Here is a 14,387-nt window from a genome sequence, read left to right as displayed (position 1 = left end):
GAAGAAGATCTCTTTGTAGTGGTAGAGGCCAAGGGTCTTCAACGGACATGTCCAGAAGAACCGCATACCACACCCTCCGAGGCCAATCCGGAGCAATTAGAATTGCCTGGACTCCCTGATTTCTGATGCGCTTGAGGACCCTTTGGAGCAACTGAATCAAAGGAAACAGGTAAACCAGCCAGTAAGGCCAAAATGACATCAGTGCATCTACTGCCCTCGTCTGAGGTTCCCTGGTTTGTGAGCAATACCAGTGAAGCTTCTTGTTGAGACGAGAAGCCATCATGTCTATCTGTGGGCAGCCCCACCGGTGGATGATCTGCTGGAACACCTGCTGGTGGAGACCCCACTCCCTCGGGTATAGATCGTGATGACTCAGGAAGTCCGCCTCCCAGTTGTCTACTCCCAGAATGAAGATTGCGGATGTTGCTCTTGCATTTCTTTCCGCCCAGAAGAATATCTTTGATACCTCTCGCATGCAGGCTCTGCTTTTTGTCCCCAATTGCCGATTGACGTACGCCACTGCTATGGCGTTGTCCGACTGAACCTGGATCGCCCGATCCTTGAGCAGAGGAGAGGCCTGAAGCAGGACATTGTAGATCACCCGAAGCTCCAGAATGTTGATCGGAAGGAGGCTTTTGTGGGCTGACACCTGCCCTGGAACTGCGCCCCTTGGGTGACAGCTCCCCATCCTCTTAGACTCGCATCCGTCGTGAGGAGGGTCCAATCCTGAATCCCGAAACTCCGGCCCTCCGGGAGATTGGAGGCTGCAGCCACCACAGGAGGGAAATCCTGGCCTGAGGCGACAGCTGCATCATCCAGTGCATCTGATCCGGACCATTAGCTCAGGAGATCCAGCTGAAAAGTTCTGGCATGGAACCTTCCATTTTGGATCGCCTTGTATGAGACGACCATCTTCCCCAACAATTTTATGCAAAGATGGATGGACACTCGAACAGGTCGGAGTACCATGCAGACCATCTCCTGAAGCATTCTCGCCTTGTCCTCTGGTAAGAACACCTTCTGGGCCACAGTATCCAGCAACATCCCCAGGAACAGGAGTCACTGAGTCAGCTCCAGGTGGGACTTCTGCAAGTGGAGGATCCACCCATGGTGTGACAGAAGTTGGATAGTGCAGTCGATATGGATCAACAAAACTCCCTGGATCTTGCTTTGATCAGAAGGTCGTCCAGGTAAGGAACAATATTGATTGCCTGAACCCGGAGCTGGAACATCATCTCTGCCATCACCTTTGTGAACACCCTCGGAGCTGTGGACAGGCTGAAGGGGAGCGCCTGGAATTGGTAATGATTGTCCAGTAGGGCAAACCCCAGGTACGCCTCATGAGGCGGCCAAATCGGAATATAGAGCTAGGCATCTTGATATCCAAGGAGACCATGAATTCCTGTTCTTCCAGGCCCGCAATCACTGCTCGCAATGATTCCATTTTGAATTTGAACACCTTCAAGTAAGGATTCAAGGACTTTAGATTCAGAATGGGTCTTACTGAACCGTCCGGTTTCGGTACCCCAAACAGGTTGGAATAATAACCCTTGCCGTATTGCGGTATTGGAACTGGAACAATATGGCCTGTTGCAACATAACCTGCATATCCTCCAAAGCTGGTAAGCGTGATTTGAAAAATCACTGGGGAGGAGTACTGTCGAACTCCAGCTTGTAGCCTTGAGAAACGAGATCCCTGACCCAGGTACCCTGGCAGGAAGCCTCCCAGGCTAGGCTGAAGTGACGCAGTCAAGCTCCCACCTCGAGATCCCCTCGGGGTCGGTGGGCTGAGGTCTTAGCGGAAGCAAAACTGGTGGTCTGTTCCTGAGAGCTGGTGCTTGCAAGTATTCTTGACTAACCTCTGGTGCCTCTAGTCGCACTGGAGACACCTCTGGCCTTAGATCGAAATCTGTGAGACTGGAAGGACTGTACAGACAGCCCCAGATAGGAGCGTCTTGCCGGCGGGGCCCCAGAGGGGAGAAACGTGGATTTAACAGCCATAACTTTGCAAATCCAGGTTTCCAATTCAAACCCAAAGAGCCATTCCCCTGAAAAGGGGAGGGATTCCACACTACGTTTGGATTCCGCGTCTGCTATCCTCTGACGCAACCACAAGGTCCTGCACGCCGACACCGCCATGGCAGAAGTCCTAGCATTAATGTTCCCCATTTCCTTGAACGAATCACAGAGGACACATGTAGTGTCCTGAATGTGCTTTAGGAGGGTCACCATAGTGACCAGGGGCATAGCCCGGAGAGTCCTTCCTGAATTTGAGTGGCCCATGAATGAATGGCATGGGTCATCCAGCAACCCACAATGACCGGCATTTGTGATACACCTGCTGCCATGTAAATAGATTTGAGTGTAGTCTCTATTTTCCTATACCCAGGATACTTTATAGTAAAGGAGCCTAGGGCAGACAGCACCGTCTTTATGGACAGTCAAGTGACTGATATATCAACCCCTGGGGGTTCCTCCCAAAATTTTCTACCATCAGGAGCAAATGGGAAAGTGCGCAAAAACTTTTTGGACACTTGGAATTTTTTTGTCTGGATTTTTCCGGGCCAGCTTGAATAGGTCATCTAACTCTGCAGAATCAGGGAAAGTGACATTAGGCTTGTTTTGTGTAAAGAAAAGCGACTGCTGTGATGCAATGTCCTCTAGAGGGAGCTTTAACATGTCCCCTATAGCCAAAATTAAGGGTTCAATACCCTGAGCAGACTTGGGATCCTCACTAACGGGGTCCAAGTCCTCCCCCTCCTCCTGTATAGCCTCATCTGTGTCAGATAGTAGAGCAGGTAAACCACACTTTTGTGGTCCTGCATGAGCGGAGGGGGACTGACCAACATATTCCTTAGCAGTGAAATCTGCAACAGCCTGTTGTAGTAGCTGAGTTTTCTGAGCATTAACAGTGAGCTGGGATGACATATCAGACATCATAGTTTTAAGAGAGCCTAGCCAGTGGAGCTCTGGACCCTCTCCCCCAGCCACTTCACTGATTTGTGAAGATTGGCTGCATTGTTCACATAAAACAGAATCAGATGATAATGGAGAAAATCTGGTGTGGCATACACTGCACAGCTTGTGTTTACCCATGTTTCACAGTAAGCACAATCACATACACATAGTAATATATTGCAAGCCTGCCCTACTGTATGTGAGAGGAGACACACAGAGAAAAGGGCACCAGCACACCCTTAGCTGTACAGCCCCAGTGAGACTATCAGCAAACTATATAACAGTAAACAATAAAAAAAAAATCTGTCTTGTAAAGGACAAAGATAGTGTACAATAGCGGCTCTCCCCCTTTGCTACACCCTGTACCAGATTTCCAGCGTGTCTGAGGAGTCAGGAAGTGCTATTTGTGCTGTCCATGGCTGCAGTAAGCAGAGGAAGGCGCCAAAATGCCTCTGGTCCTGCTCTGAGTTAGCTCCGCCCCCTCCAATGGCGCCGGAGCTATCGTTATTATTTATACTGGCAATGTCTCCTTTCAGCTTAAAAACATCACAAGTGCTAGTCTAAGCAATTGTGAGCCAGTCTACACGGGGGATCTTAGCGGGACATCCCCAGGAGGGTCCCATACGCCACGCCCACGTTCAGCCGCACAGTGAACCGGGAGACCCCCCTAGCGGGGCCCCTGGTTTGTATTCACCACAAATGTCACCTTCAGGCAGTGTTAGGGGTGTGTGGCGTGCTGCTGCTGTGACAGCCAAGGCGCAGTGCCCTGCTGAACAACAACACCTCAGGACGGTGGTCCTGCAGCGGGGAAGCAGCTCTGCACCTCGTAAGGCCAGTAGCCGCCCCCCCTCCCCCTGACTCCCACGGTGCAGGTATGCTATTGCCCAAACAGCATACTGAAAATAACAAACATTAAAAAGAAATTGAAGAAAGCTCTCTGGAGCTCAGAGATGTGCATCCTCTCCTGAGGGCACTTTTTTCTAAACTGCCTGTGAGAGGGGGCACAGAGGGGAGGAGCCAGCACACCCAGTGAAGAAATTTAAAGTGCACTTGCTCCTTTGGACCCCATCTATACTCCATCATAATAGATTCCCCAATAACCCTTATGGATGCTAGAGAAATAGTATTACTTTTCACTGACTATTACAGATGAAACCCCACCTGTCATGTATAAGATAATGTGAATCTTTTTCTAACATAATGTTGGTTATGTTGCTATGGTTCCGAGGAAGGAAGTCAGGTTTAGGCACTTGTGGTATGGTTAGGGGTTATGGATAAGGGATTTAATACTCACCGGAACGCTGGAGCATCAGAGGTTTAACCCATAACTACACTGCATGTAACCGCCGAGACCTGGAAAAAGTCACCGAAGCAGCTGCTACCGCCGGAAGACGGTAAGAGACCACTAGACCATCAAGGAAAGTTTTTTTGACAGTTTATCCGGGTTGACATGATGAAGGTCGACATGATCTATGTCAATGTGCTGCATGTCGACAGTTCAACCATGTTGACATTCTCTTATAGACCTGATGACTATCAACTTGATAACTGTCGACAAATCATACTACGCCCATCTCAGCTTTATAAATACAATTTAGCTAGGTAATTCATATAGTAAATATGAAATAATGAGTTACATTGATCGTTAATGAATCACTGAATTCATCAATAAATAAATATAGATCAATAACATCTGTTTTAAACTGGATCCCACTCATTTCATTGATTTGTTATGCAAGAATGAACATACGTGATAGGTTTAGTCATACCGTCTTGTGAACTCTTATTAGTTTAGGATGTGAGAACCCTGAGGAGGCCACGGTGCGTTGAACAAACATGGTCATGGCACTACTAACATTTCTTCTTGTGTGGATTCTTTATGAAAATTGTTGGACAGAAGGTCGGTTGGAATTCCCCATTGTCACTTGACAGACAGCTCGCTAATTGAAGCACCTGCGCCATCATCAGGAGCTATAAAAAGATTACTCTGCATGATTTTGACCTTTGTTGCTGCCATGCTGCAAGGAAAATCTGTGCATAAAAATATAGGAAGACAACAAAACATTGTAGACCAAGCTTTCAATGCCAAAGGGGATTTAAATTAAGCGAATGCCAAAACAGTAGGGTTAAGATTTACTTTGGACATTTAATAATCATCATCATCACTGTTGTTCCTTTACAGGGGGACACAAATGCTAGCAAAATTATTAGGCGTGATGTACATCTTACAGATATAAAATACATGACTGTAATAAATATAATTATAAATACATGAATACAATTTAGCATAATAACACATGCATGGATATATTACTTTTAGTGACCTGGATGTTCGTCCGATATACTGCAGACCAAATAGATGTGGTCTGCAGTATATCAGACGAACATCCAGGTCACTAAAAGTAAGATGGGCAGAACATCTCAGAAATATAGAAAAAGGCCTGATCACTCATTCAGTCTCTAATCACTTTAAGGAAGTCCATAATAACAAATGTGAAGGTTTGACCAAAGTTTTAGGGATTAAAGCAGTACAAAATCATTGGAGAAGAAACAATGGGGAGGAATTACTAGCACAGAGATGAAATTTATATACGAAATCGGGTTAAACGTGGACTTTGGGGCTGATTCCGAGCTGTTCGCTCGCTAGCTGCTTTTAGCAGCATTGCACATGCTAAGCCGCCGCCCTCTGGGAGTGTATCTTAGCTTAGCTTTTCTCCAGCCACTCCTGCGTTTTGCAACTCGAACGCCTGTGTTTTTCCGCACACTCCCATAAAACGGCAGTTTCCGCCCAGAAACACCCACTTCCTGTCAATCACACTACGATCAGCACAGCGATGAAAAAGCTTTGTTATGCCGTGAGTTAAATACCTAACTTTTGTGTAAAATAACTAAGCGCATGCGCTCTGCGAACCTTGTGCATGCGCAGTAAGCGTCTAATCGCAGTATAGCGAAAATCGGCAACGAGTGAACAACTCGGAATGACCCCCTTTGAACTTAAATGGTTTTTATGATATTCCAGCATTGTTTTATATTCCCTCAGATGTTTTTAAAACATGTTTAGTGGTAATGATATTTTTTGATGTTTAAATCACCTTCAGGTCCTCCATATTTATCTATTTTAGATATATTATACAGCCTGTATTTTATTCTAATTTATTTTGATAGAGGGGGATGAATGGTGGGATGCAAGAGGGATGTGCGTTCCACATACCAGAAGTACCACTTAGCCTGCTATACATTGTATTCACATATTAGAAGTACAGCACTTACTGAAAGAGGGCGATGACGCGAGTCACGACGGGCCGGAGTGCTCGATTATGCACATCCGGTCACGTGACGGCTGGGGACCAGGAAGCGGTGTGCGTTCCACGGGCCGTGGAACGCACGCGACTTCGGGGTTGTAGATATCAGCGGCAGACCATCTGCAATAGTAATAGTGAATAAAGAGAAGATGTGATATTAAGGTATTATAAAGTAAATGATGGTCTGGAGTGCCCGAATATGCATATCCGGTCACGTGACGGACCAGAAACAGGAAGCGGACTTTGATAAATAAGTGTTTAAAATGTTAATACCAGCGGCAGACCATCAATAATCTTAATAGAGAGTATATATAAGATGTTGCACTAAGGTAAACTATAGTAAGTAAATGTAGAGAAGGTTTAAAATCGATCTAGAACTACATCCAATCAGATCACATAGAGGGGTTTATAAGGACCATATACCCCAACACACACACCACACATCTTGAAAAAGGCTCTTGAAGGGCAGAAACGCGTTGGTGACTGATTGGAGGGACCTTCTACTACCAGAGAGAATTCAAACAGCCGAGAACCCCTATCCGCTGACTGTTGCTGAAAATCCCGGGAAGTGACATCTCATGTGTTTTCGGGTGGGCAATTTGACACCCCACAAATTCTGGTACGTGGGTCTGCCAATCTGTGGTGGATACCAGAGTTATTTATTTTATGCCGTTTTGCACATCTATGATTTTATGCCATTTGCCTATTTGCACATAGGAATGTTATTGTCACATTGTTTTTCCATTGGAATATATTAAAATTGTACTTCACTATATGCAACTTTCTCCTTATATTTCTGGGGATTCTCCATACATTGGAGTAGTGAAGTATTGCTGGACAGAAGATTTACCGATTGCATTTCCACTGAAAATAGTAACTAAGAACATTTCTTCATTGGACTGAGAACACTGTCTCTAGAACCCAGGGAGCGCACCACAGCAAACACTAGAACATTTATAGATCTGCAAAAGAGCTTATTGACTGTCCCTGTTGTCTGCTTCTTGCTATGAACGACGAGCACTGCACTGTACAGTTCCACTCATTTTTTAATGAACAAGTGAAGAAGGGCATCTATTACAAGCATATGCCTCCTGCTGTAGTAGTGTTCCGATCTGCATCCTATGATGCAGCATCAGATCACCCACACACCATTGAGCAGCTTGCAGCAGATGTGAGGTGATAAAATCCACCTAATCCGCAATGCGATTATTGATTATATTGTATGGATGTATCAATAATCGCATGCAGGGCCAGAGCTTGCCAGAAAGCTCTGTCCCTGCGATGCTACTCCGCAGACTTATCAGGGTATTTTTCGTGAAAAATACCTTGAGTAATGGCTGCGCATGCGCCACCGTTGACAACGCCACCACTACCACCCATGCCCTGTCATGACAACCCACCCCCCGCTGAAGCTGGCGTAATTATCACAGGGCTCACTGCGGTCATTTTTTTACATTTTTTATAGTAAATTCAGCCAGATCACATTTTCCATTATAATGTAAGTATGGGAAATGCAATCTTGGTTACTAAAAAAATAAAAAGTGAATTAAAGGGTTAGGAGCAGTTTTCCATGAAAACTGCACCAAAACCCCTTTAATACATTCAAGTGATACTAAAGTAATGTGAAAAGGGTGTAAAAACACCCTTTTGCAAATTATTTTACTAAAAAAAAGTTTGATAAATCTACCCCTATATCTCAGTTTGGCATTTGTTGATACACTTCAGATACTGTACATCTTTCTCATTGGGTTGAACAGACAGGTGGTGTTTGCCTTGTACTTTTATTTCATATGTATGATATATTATGTTTCATTTATGGAAAATTTGACATGTTCATTTTAATACAGCTGTAAGTTACGCATCTTATCGTGGCATGCTGCTGTGATTTATTGCACATGAACATCAGAAGCTTTCACTGAAATATGTACTACGATGCACTGAGAAGATGATTAATTGGATCTAGAACTAGTTGTTAAGAGAGAATTTTCCTCATGAGCAACATCAGTTTGAGCAGAGTTCTTTATTCACAGGAAAAAACCCAATGACTAAAGGTCAAAGGTAAATAACATGGGAAGAAGACAAGGAGCCTGGTCCTGAGTCGCATGTGACTTTGCTTGCAGCCGTATCTAGCAAGGTGTAGCAATCTCTGCATGCGCCATAGCGAATTTATCACACTCATAGCCTACTTTGATCACAATTGTGTTGCACACCTCTTTCAGGGAAGGGGGGGTTGGGTGCTGAGAAACCCCCCTGAGTGCGCCACTGCTCTGGGTATAGTTACTCCATTCCACATGGTGTCATCCTACATGTTCTGCTTGTCTGCTGGGCTTAGATTGACAGATCACACTGAGGAATGGACCTGAAGAACATGCTTCATGTAATCATACGGTTTCCACTATCCAAGCCAATTATAACAAGTGCAGTGTACTGTACTGTATGGTGGATCCATTTTTCATTCTTCTTCGTTACTTGTCTATCAATCCTTGACTGCAACATCCCGGGCTGGTAACAGCTGACAGAGCAAAGTTAGCTGCCAGCTGTTAGATGATAAATACGCTATATGAGTGTATTGGTATTTGATATCTGGCTTTTAGACAGTTATTTAAAACTATTATGAAACATGTTACATGCAGTATGCTGAAGCTGTTTCTATAGCATCACGTGCACTCTCAGTTTAGCAATGCTCCAGTGCAATAATACTTTTCAAGTGGATCTGTGCTTGGTTAGATAGAGGATCGCTTTGATCAGTTATTAAGTTAAAAAGTTGTTGACCTCGTCTCTACAAATAGTCTTAATGGTCCTAAAATAACTTCATTTACACCTTTTTCTGATTAATCTGCTAATATCTAGTATCACTCAAATGAGAATTTAAAAACGGCTATTTTGTGTGCTGAACCCAGGCTCAGATTATTAGTCACTAGAAACTCATAATGTTAGTGATACCTCAGGAATTTCACTAGTTCATTGTTAAGTTATAATATAGTAACATAGTTAATGTAACATAGTTAATGAGGTTGAAAAGAGGCAAAATGCCCATCAAGTTCAACCTGTATTCTGTATTAAGCTGAGATCATTATAATGTCCCTGCTGAAGTAATGTTTTATGACTAATTAACAACTATAAATCATGTTCCTCCCAGATTATCAATGTCAATATTTTAAATGCTATAACCTTGGATATCTTTTTCAGTCAGAAATGTAACCAATCTGTTTTTAAATGCATTTACAGAGTCCGCCATTACCACCTTCTCTGGCAGGGAATTCCAAATCCTTATTGCCCTAACTGCGAAGAACCCTTTCCTACGTTGCATATGGAATTTTCTCTCCTCCAGCCTCAGCGAGTGCTATTCAGAGTTCTTTTAATAAACAGATCCTATGATAACTCTTGATAATGTCTCTTTACATATTTGAAGATATTAATAATGTCTCCTCTTAGACGCCTCTTTTCCAGTGTATACATATTCAACCTAGTAAGCCTTTCTTCGTAATCCAGTCCCTCTAGCCCTTTAATCAATTTAGTAGCTCTCCTTTTTGAACCCTTTTGAGTTCACAGATATCTTTTTTTATAATGTGGTACCCAAAACTGAACACAATATTCCAGGTGCGGACGTACCAATTATTTGTACAGCGGCAGGATTACACTCTTGTCCCTTGTCTCAATTCCCCATTTTATGCACGCTAGCACTTACTTGCCTTCTTTGCTGCACTTTGACATTGACATTGTATACTGTTATTAAGCCTATTATCAATGAGCACCCCCAAATCTTTTTCCAATACTGTTACCCCTAGATTTTCCCCATTTAATGTGAAGGATGCAAATTTGTTTTTCGTCCCAAAATGCATAACTTTGCATTTTTCTATATTGAACCTCATTCTCCATTTAAATGCCCAGATTTCAAGTTTAGATAAGTCTTTCTGTAGAGACTCCACATCTATTTCCGAATTAATTATCCTACACAATTTAGTATCATCTGCAAATATTGACACTGTGCTTTCCAGGCCTATTTCTAGGTCATTGATTAATATGTTGAACAGTAGTGGTCCAAGTACGGGCCCTTGTGGTACTCCGCTGACTACTGGTGGCCTGCTTGAGGACATCCCATTGACCACTACTCAATGTACCCTGTTATCCAGCCAGTTACTTATCCATGTACAAATAGTATTTCCTAGGCCAAGCTCCTTTAATTTTATGATCAGTCTCCAGTGAGTCACTATATCGAAGGCTTTTGACCACACCCACTGCTTTTCCCTGGTCAAGATTGTCGCCCACTTCCTCATAGAAGCTAACTAAGTTAGCTTGACATGATCTGTCCCTCACAAACCCATGCTGATTCTTGCTAATAATCTTAGCGGTCTGCAAATACTCCTGTATGCCATCCCTTAAAATTCCTTCCAATATTTTCACCACTATAGATGTCAAACTAACTGGTCTGTAGTTACCAGGATGACTTTTAGTTCCCTTTTTAGATAATGGCACTACCTCAGATATACGCCAATCCTTCAGTACCATACCTGATCTAATTGAACCTGACCTAAGCTCCATAAGAACCCTCGGGTGAAATCCATCTGGGTCAGGTGATTTATTAATCTTAATTTTGCTTAGTCTCTCCCGGACTATTTCCTCACTTAAACAAGAATCTAGCCACAAATCATTACTGTCACTGTCGTTATGCAGTACTCCCACCGTCAGTTCTTCTCTGGTGAACACTGATGAAAAAAAATAGTTCCGTATTTCAGCTTTAATTTTGTCATCATTTATCAATACTCTCAATTCATCTTTTACTCTCAATTCATCTACGTTCTCCTTTTTTAACCTTTTACTGTTTATGTATTTAAAAAACTTTTTAAGATTGGTTTTACTTTCTATAGCAATTTGCTTTTCGTTTTCAAATTTAACTGCTCTTATTACTTTTTTGCATCTTTTATTGCATTTCTTGTAGTACTGGAATGACTCCTTCTTTTCGTTGCTAATTTTTATCCATTTCTTCCTTGACCTTCTTATTAAGCTACATCGGTTTGAGGGGATCGGTATGGAATACCTACAATTAAAATCCTGATGGTTGAAATCCCGACAGCAATTGACCGATGGTCAAAATCCTTACAAGGTCAAAATACCGACATGGACAAAATACCGACATTTAAAATACCGACAAGGTCAAAATACCAACGTGTAAAATGTCGACAGGTCAAAAAGGGGGGGGGAGATATAGGGGGAGATTTGTCAAACCTTGGCGAGAGAAAACGTGGAGAGAGAAGTGTTTGGAAAATGACAGGAGCTAATTAGTTGGTACTTTATCTCTCTCCAAGTTTTGAAAAATCTCCTCCATGGTGGTAGTAAGGACTGTGGAAGACTGTACAAGTGGGAGTGGTGCTGTTGAGTGTTTAAAGTGTACAAATGTGTTTATGAGGGTCCTAAACAGTTATTTTGTCTAATGCCCCATCGTGTCTTAATGTTCCTGGTTCAGTATGTGTGATGTGAAGCATTTCATCATTTTGAACCATAAAGTAAATTTTCAAAAAACTGTGCAATGGCAGTGAGTTAATTGAATCACCCCCATAGAGAATGTACAAGATAACCCCCTTAGTCCACGAGAAGGTATTTAGAAATGGTCGCAGATCTTGCTTCCCACTGCAATATCTGCATCCATCTACTCACATGCTAGGGGCCTGGTTGACGCCCCCACCAACGTCTGCCACTGTCAATCACCTAGGGAGGTGGTCCGGCTCTCAATCTGAAGTGGCTACCTTGGGAGGAAGTTATTAAAAGGCGCATGAACCCTGCCATGGTCCAAGGAGTTCGCGGAGGTGTGGACTCTAGCCGTCCTGCTGGCTTTCCCGAGGAGGAAGAACCGCCCAGAAGACGGAAGATGGCGGGAGACAAGCAGTTCAAAAGGAGGCCTGATGGTAAGAATACATTCAGATGAGCTGCACTAATCTTTTTTTTAATGTTCTTTTTCCCCAGACACGCCTACCCAGAGGACATCACCTGCGCGCAGGACATCGCCAGCAGCGCGCGGACCATCACATGCGCAGCAAGCATCAGCAGCGCGCAGATCATCACCTGCGCGCCACACATCGTCAGCGCGCAGAAAGTCACCTGCGCGCCAGACATCGTCAGCGCGCAGACCATCACCTGCGCGCCAGACATCAGCGCACAGAACGTCACCTGTGCGCCAGACACCGTCGGCGACCGCACCACCATCTTGGCGCCAAACTACGTCTCCTGCACGCAGGCCATCACCAGCTCGTCATCTCTCCAGGAGCTCTGGGACTGTGACCGAAGAGCCTCAACAAGACACTACCCTTGTGGACCCATCACCCGATAATTAACGGACTAAACTTTTCTTGGGTTTGAAGACCGCCTTGCAGAAATATCCAGCCTGACCCTTGAAAAGTCTCCAGAATTGAGGACAAGTGAAGCTCCTGGAGCAGCGACACAACCGGATGGAGAAGGTTTTTATTTTATTTTTGTGGGGGGGGCGCCATTTTTGTATAGTTTACTAACTTTAATTTTTTGTTTTCTTTTGCAAACAGAGGTGCCACGGACCAGCAGCGGACTTGCATCGGGGATTGGTCCCTTCTTCAGGCCGGATCTCCTACAGGATTCGTCGGACGACGAGGTGGGAGTGCAGCAGCCTGCTGTTTCAACATCCCTGTGTGAGTAAATATCGAATTGTGAGCCTTCAAACAAATGTATGATTGTGTATACTAATTTAAAATTTTCTTTTCAGCTGCACAAATGCAATTGGTGGCAGACGTACAGGAAGGGCAGGATCCCTCAAATGTTCAGAGGGTACACACCCTGGCAGCCGAGATTACTTCCCGCCAGGATACTTACACGAATGTCGTTGGAACCAGACTGGACACCATTGAGAAGATAATGGAGAAGATGGCAAATGGTCTGGTTAAAATGCAAAAGGCTCATGCCGACAGCACGGCCGAAATGCAAAAGACCAGAAGAGAAGATCACAGGGAGACTATGGACATCCTTCACATTCTGGCCACATCCATCAACCGGCTGGTGGATAACACATCATGCCTGGCACACAGCGTTGACAACATGTTGGAGAGCCAACGACATTCGGCATCCAGCCAACAGATCATCGCAACCACACTGCAGATGATGTATGATAAGCTCCCAGAGCCAGCTCATCAACATGCTGGTGAACCACCACTTCCGCCATCACAAGCCACACGGACGCCTCCATCCCTTCCTCCACCACCATCCTGGTATGGACGGTCACAGCTGTACCAAGGATATACAGGGATGTACCACACCCACCAGATGCCTCCACCACCAACACCGGCCGCATCATCTACACCCGCACGGCCACCGAGGCCAAGTCAATGCACTCCACAGCCGCCCAGGGCATCGACGTCCCATCAGGAGGAAGAAGAGGATCCGGACGGACAACCACCATAAGCCCGGTCGTATTGTTTTATTATTTACTCTTATGTTTTTCATGTTTCCCTTTCTCCCCCTCCCATTAGTTTTTTTTTTTTCTTAATAATGTTATGTTTGTGTTGGGCTCCCCCACTCTCGACCGGATACTACCAAGGAGCTTTGTCTAGGCATACATGCGCGGGCATGTATGCGGGCGCGTGTGGTAACGGATGAAAGCTCCTTGTGGCTACATGTATGATGGGCCAAAGAGCTATTCTGATACCACTTATATTTTTTTTTACCAAAAAAAATCCTTTTTGTATTGGTGTACAATAGGCTTTCACTGTTGTGTGATTTTACTATTCACTAGTGTTTATTTTTGGCTTATTCATAGGATTGGGTGGAAAATTGAAGTGGACGGCGTAGTTCGTGTTGTGCATACCAAGGTGAGTAAAGCCATGTTTCAATGTATATATTCAATCCACTTTGGACCGCCTGCCCTTGTGGAACCACACAGCCCAGCAATGGGTCATGCTGGGCTGTGTGGTTCCACGAGTGCAGGCGTGTCAAAGTGCTGACCACTGACACCACTATTCCACTTTGGACCGCCTGCCCTTGTGGAACCACACAGCCCAGCAATGGGTCATGCTGGGCTGTTTGGTTCCACGAGTGCAGGCGTGTCAAAGTGCTGACCACTGACACCACTATTCCACTTTGGACCGCCTGCCCTTGTGGAACCACACA

The 14,387-nt window shown here is 44.5% G+C and overlaps 2 long non-coding RNA genes across 3 annotated transcripts in view; one reads left to right on the top strand and one right to left on the bottom strand.

The window, feature by feature from the left end:
* LOC134929400 (uncharacterized) overlaps positions 1-6,291 on the bottom strand; it is a 190,232-nt gene extending 183,941 nt beyond the window's left edge. For both annotated transcript variants that reach the window (XR_010178540.1, XR_010178541.1), the window contains exons 1-2: positions 6,229-6,291; positions 4,728-4,989 (exon numbers count right to left, since the gene is read on the bottom strand). This is a non-coding gene — a long non-coding RNA (uncharacterized LOC134929400). The remainder of the gene's footprint in view (positions 1-4,727; positions 4,990-6,228) is intronic.
* Positions 6,292-6,335: 44 nt separating this feature from the next.
* LOC134929399 (uncharacterized) lies at positions 6,336-9,704 on the top strand. Its single transcript, XR_010178539.1, has 3 exons — positions 6,336-6,879; positions 8,291-8,318; positions 9,489-9,704. It is a non-coding gene; the product is annotated as an uncharacterized LOC134929399 (long non-coding RNA).
* Positions 9,705-14,387: the final 4,683 nt, after the last annotated feature.

This window comes from Pseudophryne corroboree, chromosome 5, assembly GCF_028390025.1.
Source record: "Pseudophryne corroboree isolate aPseCor3 chromosome 5, aPseCor3.hap2, whole genome shotgun sequence".
Taxonomy (NCBI): Eukaryota; Metazoa; Chordata; class Amphibia; order Anura; family Myobatrachidae; genus Pseudophryne; species Pseudophryne corroboree.
This window is presented reverse-complemented; position numbering and strand designations above follow the sequence as displayed.